Source organism: Brienomyrus brachyistius, chromosome 13 (genome assembly GCF_023856365.1).
Source record: "Brienomyrus brachyistius isolate T26 chromosome 13, BBRACH_0.4, whole genome shotgun sequence".
NCBI lineage: Eukaryota > Metazoa > Chordata > Actinopteri > Osteoglossiformes > Mormyridae > Brienomyrus > Brienomyrus brachyistius.
The window spans coordinates 12,687,519-12,696,855 of NC_064545.1; positions in this window are offsets into that span (position 1 = coordinate 12,687,519).

Genomic DNA, 9,337 nt, shown 5'->3' on the forward strand with positions numbered 1-9,337 from the left:
GACGGGAGGTGAGTCAATTGCAGGGTATCAACCCGAACGGCTTCTGTCTCTGCCAGAGGTGGAAAGTTCAGGTGTAGAAAGTACAAATCCGGACAAAGGTTTTGTTTCAAACAACCAGTTGAGCACTCTGTGATTGTGACTCTTTATACTCAACTGGTTGGTTGAAACAAAACTTTGGTCTGGATTTATACTTACTAGACATGAAGTTTGTACCTTTGGTAAACGCATTCGGTAACATAAAAAGAAAGTCTAAGCTTTGTTCTGGGCAAAAGCAATCACTAAAAAGTTGCTCAATTATAAATTCGGTATTTATGTTCCTCATCTCCCATTGGGCTGTGTGAACTCCCTCTTCTTTGCTCCTCTGAACTCTCCTATCATCCCTCCTTCCCCCTACTAGTCTCTTGTTCCATTGGATTCCGTGGAAATTAGCATTTACCCAGCTGTGAAAAGCTTGGGGCCCCAAACCGGCTTGCTCTGATGACTACAGGCCAGCCCCCCTGGCCCAAGATGTGGGGCTGTGGCCCCCGCTGTACCCAGATGTAGGTTCTGGCTTTCTTGCAGCTGGGGGTAGATGTGGGTGGAACGTGGGGTGGGCGACACAGCATGGACCCTAAAGACATTTTTAACCCAAGCCACTCACATATATAATAAATCCCCAGAAATCCAATGCCTTTTTTAAAAAAAAAAAAAAAAATAGACACAGATGATTTGATTGGTCACCTGAGTTGAAATTGAAAAATAAAAGTTTTGGTGCAGTTAAATATTTTAAACCAGAAACTGTTGGTTTAGGGTCTGTCTGCATCTGAACCTATTGCCCTCTTCCTCACCCTCCGCTGCAGGGAAGGCAGTGCAGCTGATAGACACAGGGGATGTCAATGCAGAGCTCCAGGCAGGTTAAATATGATGCTCCCTCTGTAGCTTTGGGTGCACGCTAGGGCAGTACAAGGAAATCACATACAGGGGCCAGGCTGAGCCTCCGCTGCTTTCCAGAAAAATGAGGATGGAGGGGGTCCCGGCCATCTAAACAGCCCTGCCCAGGCCTCACGGCCCAGCTGTCCAATAGCATCACAAGGCCCCCGGATCGCCCAATCGCAATACAGAGAGACAGGCGGTGCCCCAGTACAGAAAAAAAATAAGAATCACAACTCTGAGGAGGAAAGGAAACATTTGGAAGTGAGTTCTGGGAAATATTGTGCAAGGTTTACATTTCTGTTTACATTTGAGTCTGCCACCTTTACGACTTGTGTTTGTAAAAATAAGTATCACATTGAAGGACAATACAAAGGTTGTGTGCAACCTTCTGGGAAACTGGGAATGTAACTGTCATGCTATAAGAAGTGGCTCTCTGCGCTTTCCGATGGATTGTAAACAAAGCACCCTGCCTGTCTGTCACCTGGACTGATCTTAATTAGGTTTTTCATAACTGCAGCTGATGCAGAACACAGCATGATAAGCACCCTGCCCCACAGAAGAGTATGCACACTTGGTGAGACACTTTTTTCGGTTGGGTTTACCTCCCTATTTATTTTCATACTCAGATCAAAGACTTGCAGGTTCTGAAGCATTCCCACAATTATGGGAAACTGTGGGTCCTGGAGCCACAAAGCGACATCTTCCTTCTCCTTAGAAACCCCTGGCCAAGTTCAACAAACATGCCCCAGAGTCTGTTTGAAGAAGTCTGGCACAGATCTCAAGCAGGCTTCCTCTCCTTTCTAAGCACTGCGTCCCAGGATGTTGTTTTTTGTTTGTCTGGATTCCAGGTGACGCTCAACCTCCTCCACGCCCGTGGACTTGAGACAGGCCCCTCTTGAAGGGACAAAACAATGAACCATCCTTAGCTGCCCAGCCTGGAAGTCTCCTAATTTCTTGGGATCCTAGCCTGATTTTTCTAGTTTCAACTGTCTTATCACGTCTCTATGCATACAGGCATCTGCCCAGCCCTAATTCATCTCCATGCTCAGCGGCAAGGTCAAAAGGACCAAGTTTGACTGAAGAGTTAATGTATGAGACCTCGCTGCTATAGACTGCAGCCACTGTTCCATGGTGATTTTCGGTAAATGCAGGGGAGGGAAGCATGTAAACCAGAGGAATAATAGCACACTAAACAGGACGCAAGACCGAACCTGCAGATAGTGTGTCTTTTGGATTAGGGATGGGCAATATTGTGTCATTTGCAATACGCCGGGAAAAAGAAACCCCCACGATAATAATTAGTCATCCTGCGATAATAATGTTAAACTCTATTTTCCACCTGTGCAAAGCGCGATGCAAAGTGGTTTTGCTAGTTTCTTGCTAGCGCATTGCTGACTATCACACCATTTAAATGAGGTGTGGCCGGGCGTATTCTTGGCGCATTGCTATTTTATGGCATCGCGATGTTATTGCACTTTTGACCAATGAAAACTACGTCTAAAGACAGTGGCACATTATTAAACAGTATTTAAGTGGCTTGTTTTAAAAATGCGTGGGTGCACGTCACTCGTTATTGACCCAAATAGGCACTTGACGTGCACTAATGGTATTTTGACATTTTATTTCATTTATATTCGTTTTATTATAGAGCACATCCCATTCTTCCATGTAACCACAGCACCAAAAGAAAAACAATATACATATATTAAGTAAAGAACAAACTGTATCATTAAAAAACCTTCTGAGTTCTCTAGATTGTATGCAGTGATAGATTTATAGCCAAAAAGATGGAGCTGAATTGTAATATTTTTTATCATCATTTAAATCGTTATTGCAATAAATACCAGAAAATATAGATAAAATATGATGTCCATATTGCCCATCCCTACTTTGGCTGTGGGGTTACAGCCTACTGAAGCTCGTTGGCACCATTAATATATTGGACCCATTCCTGACCAACAAATGAACATCCATCCATTTTCCAAAACACTTATCCTACTGGGTCGCGGGGGGTCCGGAGCCTATCCCAGAAGCAATGGGCACGAGGCAGGGAACAACCCAGGATGGGGGGCCAGCCCATCGCAGGGCACACTCACACACCATTCACTCACACATGCACACCTATGGGCAATTTAGCGACTCCAATTAGCCTCAGCATGTTTTTGGACTGTGGGGGGAAACCAGAGTACCTGGAGGAAACCCCACGACGACATGGGGAGAACATGCAAACTCCGCACACACGTGACCCAGGCGCAGACTCGAACCCAGGTCCCAGAGGTGTGAGGCAACAGTGCTAACCACTGCACCACCATGCCGCCCCCACAGATGAACATATAACAGCAAATTTTAAGTGCAGTTTTACTTGCTTATGAGCTATTTTCAGGGAAAGTAACTTATGACAAAGCTTAATTCCAAGCCCGGAACAAAGGCAGCAGAATATGGGCAGGGTGTCCTCACGTAGCCATGGTGAAATCTCTGTCAGCTGTCAGCTCATTGGACACAAATAACAATGGAATCACGAACAATGTTGATTGAATGAAGATTTTCTTGAACCATGCTTCAAATCGTCATATTAAAACTGAAGACTTCCCATTTTTATTTTTCATGTGAACAGTCATTATGAAGTTTCTGTTCCATTTCATTGGATTTAATTGGGTGAAGCCTCAAAATTCAGATTTTTCAGTTTGGTCTGTGCAGTTTGTTCTCATGTCTTCTTTGACTTTGATGCGTGTTCAGGATCAAAGTATAGAATGCCTGTGGTTAATTGTAAGCTTTTTGCTACAAATGAAGTGATGCTTGGTTGTAATGTCTTATACCTTACTTTCATGATCTTGTTTACTAGATCCTGTAGATGTTAACCAAACCCCAAATGTGCAGGACTCACGTCACAGTTGGACTGCAGCTCTTTTATGTTGGAAGTTCATCCCTCTGAGGCTAAACAGAACATTCACCCTTGAACAGTTCGAACTGTGAAATTAAACTATGAAACTAGTTAATGTCACAAGCCAAAGTCAACTGTGTATGATGCTGTTTATTTTCTGAAATGCCATACCAACAGAGAAGTTCCCATATACAGTAGCCTCAGCGTCCATGCAAAGATGATGTATATCTTGTCACATTAATGCTCGCTTCCAGTGTGTTTGTTTCATGTCCACTAAATAGGTTTGTTGCAGAAAACTCCAGGATTCCTGATTTTTTTTGTTACATCTTGCTATTTTTTGCAGCCAAATTCGATCTTTAAGGAGGTGAAGGTCAATTCAGATTGTGGAACATGCACCAGTACTGTGTGTTGCCACACCCACCACATGAGGCAACACCTCGGGATCACGGTTGGTGGATCCAGGACCTACAAGCAGTCCAGTCCCCTCCTCTGGAAATGGCTGTCTATTTGCTGCAGCCAGGTGTTACGTTGGCGTCCCCTTGGCCTGGTTCAGCCAGTCGGGACCTCAACAATAAGGATCCTGCAAGCAGGATCTGCCTTAGGGAATCGCTCCACTTGGCCATCAGTTACGGCACAACTGATGCTCCCTTACAACGCAGGTAATTCGGGACTCCCTGAGCAACTGCTCATTTGATACAAAGTCAAACTAGTGGTACCCAAAGATTCTCTGAAGAGACTCAATTGCAAAGGAACCCAGTCTTGATCTCACTGGATAGCGTCCATGTCTTGCAGCCATACAGAAAACAGGGAGCACCAGGACTCTAAAGACTTGGAACTTTGTTCTCTTACAAAGATATCGGGAGCGCTACACAGCCCTTTTAAGTGACCCCCCCCCATGCTGTCCTAGTCTGTCTACTGACTTCATAGGAAGAGTCACCAGAGACATGAATGTTGCTGCAGAGGTAAGTGAACCTCTCAATGTGGTCAACATTCTCTCTGCAGACAGACACACTGCTGATGGCTGTACCCAAGAGGTCATTAAAGGCCTGGATGTTGGATTGCTTCCAGGACACTCACAAGCCCAGACACTCAGACCCCTCCCTCAGTTTATCCAGAGCCTGATCAGAGTCTCCATTGACTCTGCAAAGATCACAGCGTCGTTAGGCCTGTCACGATAACAATTTTTTCTGGACGATTAATTGTCCCAGAAATTATTGCGATAAATGATAATATTGCCATTGTGAGACCATTTTCAACTGATGTCTCAAAATCACCCATAAAATATTAAACATTAGGCTCAGACATGGAAAACAGGCAAACTGCCAGTCAGGACCTTTGTAAACAAAAGCGCTAACTAACAACAAAACACTCCATGTGAATAATAGCAGGTGCCTCAACAGGCCGTATGCAAATCCGTAGCTACTTTAGTCTGGAAAATTCCAAGCAAGAAATATAATTTATTGCATATAATCATATTCATATAATTTAGTGCCACATTTTACTTTACCGCTTATAGTGAACACGTCTGACTGGGTGAAATTGATCGTTATAATCGGATGATCATTATAACCGATTTTTTTCTTCTTCATGTCTCAGTCTAACGCCAGCCACAGAGTTGAACGAATAAGACTCCCCTTCGTATCCGTGGATGTAAGAGGAGGCAAACATCTTAATGTCCTTCTCTAACTTACTCGTTGTTACTTTGGAGAAGGATTTACAAAAGCGATGTACGTCGTTGATCATAAGTTTGGGAAAGTCCTGTAAGTGCCATGTTATTTTTCACAGACCGGAAATGAGCGAGCCGCATTTCCATGAATGCGGAAGCTGACGTGCAAAGAGCCGACTGACACTAGAGTTCACGCCTCATTACTAGTGAGGTGTCGTTCGCGAACAAGACGTCTCTTTGAGCAGACGCTTTGTAGTGAACGATGGGAACCGGCTCCTGTTCAAGAGCCGTTTTATTAATGTTTGTAGAATTGTCCGGGTTTTTGAGCTACCTAAACATTAAGGACAACATTGGCCGGAACACGTTGTCTTACGAAAAAGCCCTCCCACGAGATGGCGTCTTATTTTTAACAAGCTCAAATCAGGTCACGCTAATCAGCATCAGGTTAAACGAAGAGAGGGGCAGGTTTTATTTTTTTAAAAAGAGCCGCTTAGGAGCCGAAAGAGCCGGTTCTTCTTGGTGAGCTGAGCCAAATGAGCCGGTTTGCTAAAAAGAGCCAATATTCCCATTTGGTAGAGAGAGACACGAGGAAAAGAAACAAGCATGCAAATGAAAATTATTGTGACCTCATTTTAATTATCATGCAATTAATTGATTTATCGTTTATCGCGACAGGCCTAAGTGTCATCAGCAAAGTCAAGATCGGTGAATCTTTCATCACCAACAGATGCCCCACAGCCTCTGGACCCTAAGACCCTTCAAGCATTTAACAGAGAAGGGGCAAGAACACATGCCTGATGAACCCCAGAATCAACCAGAAAGAACTCAGAGGTTCTACCTCCGTTCTACACAGCACCAACGATAGTACAGACCAGCCATGATGCTCAGCAGCTTCAGGGGGATCCCACGAAGTTTCAGGATGTCCCACAAGGCAGCCTTACCACCAGCCTGGAGAAGTTCACCCCCAGATACTACAGATCCCTGCAGCCTTCCCTACCTTCTGCTGGTCCATCACATGTGCAATCTCAAGGTGGTTCACAGCTAATGGGAGGTTCAGCCACAAGAACTGTGGATTTAGATATCCAACGTCCTAGCTGCAGGATCAGCTTTAAACAGCTGCTCAAAGTAGCTAGCCCAGAGGGTCATAACTGCAGTTGGATCCATAAGGACCATTCTATCATCTGCACTGACTGCGACTCTCCGAAGAACAGATTCAGATGAAAGCAGGATGTGGGTCACTATACCATAGATTGTGTGTCACATGCTCAAAGATTCCTCTAAGACCTACTCATCTGCCCTCAGAGCCTTCACAGACGTCCTTCTCACGTCCCAAAACAGACCAGCATCGCCATCAAGCTGCACTGTGACTCTTCTCGATCTAGGGTACCTTGCCATATGAAACACCTCCTTCTATGAACACCAGTAACACCAACACAACCCTCAACAACTTTCAGGGTCTTGTTACGGAGGGTCTCCTACATCATATTTGAATCAGCAGATGCACTCAATTCTGCAAGTTCCTCACACAATCCATCCATCCAATCGCTTTTATTTTCCAAATCGCTTATCCTACTGGGTCGCAGGGGGTCCAGAGCCTATCCTGGAAGCAATGGGCACGAGGCAGGGAACAACCCAGGATGGGGGGCCAGCCCATCGCAGGGCACACTCACACACCATTCATTCACACATGCACACCTATGGGCAATTTAGTAACTCCAATTAACCTCAGCATGTTTTTGGACTGTGGGGGGAAACCGGAGTACCCGGAGGAAACCCCACGACGACATGGGGAGAACATGCAAACTCCACACACATGTTACCCAGGTGGAGACTCGAACCTGGGTCCCAGAGGTGTGAGGCAACAGTGCTAACCACTGCACCACCATGCCGCCCCCCTCCTCACACAATCTGCATGCTAAATCATTAGAAACAGCCTGAACTTGGAGTCTGGCCAGGTCTAGCCTCATTCTCCTAGCATGTGGCAGCCTACTGGACCTGAGCTGAATCTTCAGGAGTGCAACACTGAAAACTGATCTTGGGGACTTTCTTTGGCCCAAAGTTCCAATTTTTTTAGAGATCTCCAATCGATGCTATGCCACTATTAGATTTCTTGCTGTATGTAGTACAGTCTGTTTCTGCTCATGTTGTGGAACAGATGAGCTTGTGTTTGCCTGGGTTGCTGTAGCTCCTGGAGCCTCCTAACTGGCATCATGGAAAACTGTACACTCAAGTTAATGTACTTTCTACTGGGGTCTCCAGAGAACTATGTGTGAGCTAATTTATATGCCACTAGAAAACAATAATTGCCAGTATTGGGCATTTCAGGTCCAGAAGTTACAAATCCAGACCAAGATTTTCTTTCTACCAACCAGCTGAGTGCTCTGTGACTGTGACTCTTTATGATCAGCTGCTTGGTAGAAACAAAATCTTGGTCTGGATTTGTAACCAAAGTCCATTTTAAGGAGGGTGAAAGTCAGGTCAGGTTGGGAAGCATGCACCAGATTTGAAATGCTCAACACGGATGATTAGAGAACATTATCTACTTCCATATGATAAAGCTTTCCAGTTTTATCCAAGCTTTGTTTGTTGAAATAATTGTGGTTGAGAGAACTACACCCCCAAGGTTTCAACAGCCCATGCCTTTCTGTGAACCAGCAATGACCAAATAGCCTGGAAGACCATGTTCATGCATGTTTATAGATACCGAGCCATTCCTCTGGCTTAATGTACCCATTTAGCAGTTACCCGTGGCCCTTGATATGTATGCCTGCAGTTTCCCTAAGATCCTAAAATATTGTCTTAAGTTCAAATAAAATTGATTGGATCATGGGGAATATTGAACGGTGTGATCAGAGATGAGTAACGTCTGGTGGTTATTAATTCAGTACTGTGTTCCAAATTATCATGCGAATAACATATCAGTAAGATTTCATGAAAATAAACATTACATTTTTAGTTTATAAATTAGAGTTTTTGCCTGTTCTACTCTTCATGTCATTTTGAATAACTCAGAGACTTTTGTGAAGTAGTGATTTAGATCAGGTGATCTTCATTAAAGGGAAATCTAAAGAGAGTGCTCCCACATTATTAAGCAAGCCACAGTTCTCATGTATTATGGGGAAGAAGAAAGACCATTATGAAGCTGAAAAGTGTAAAATAATGCAATGCCTTGCAAAAGGTATGAGAACAACTGATATTTAAACCTGATGAGAAATCAGCAAAATGTTAAAAGAATTGTGATTCAGAGCACAAAGAAATGTGGTCAGATAAAGGCAAGCTGAGGAAAATTTCAGCCAGACAAATGAATGCTTTAAAATGGCAGCAATTAAAAAAAACATTGTTAAGCAAACAAATGGGTGTTTGAAGCAGCAAGAGTCCCAAGTACCTCTCCATGCAGGATCCCCAAATGAAATACAAGCAGAAATTGTACATGGCCTTACAAATTCAATGGATGAAGAAGTGGTTTATGTCATACTAAAGAAGGGCTCCTTATTAATATGTAATTTCACCCGTACTTTTGTTTTCGTTTTAGATGGTTTTATATTTGTAAAATGACTTCTTCATACAGCATATGCAAACACCTAGTGCCCTGTGATGGCCTGGCATCCCATCCAGGGTGTGCCCCCACCTAGTGCCCCCTTGATGGAGTGGCATTCCGTCCAGTGTCTGCCCCCACCTAGTGCCCTGTGATGGCCTAACATTCCTTCCACGGTGTGCCCCCATCTTGTGCCTCATGCAGGCCTTGCAGAGACCCTGACTCAGATAAATTGTAGGAATACGCACAAAAAGATGGATTTGATGAAAATTCCACTGCTCCAAAAAGAAAATGAACCCCACACACATATACACAAACAAATAAAAGAATGAATCCACACAGA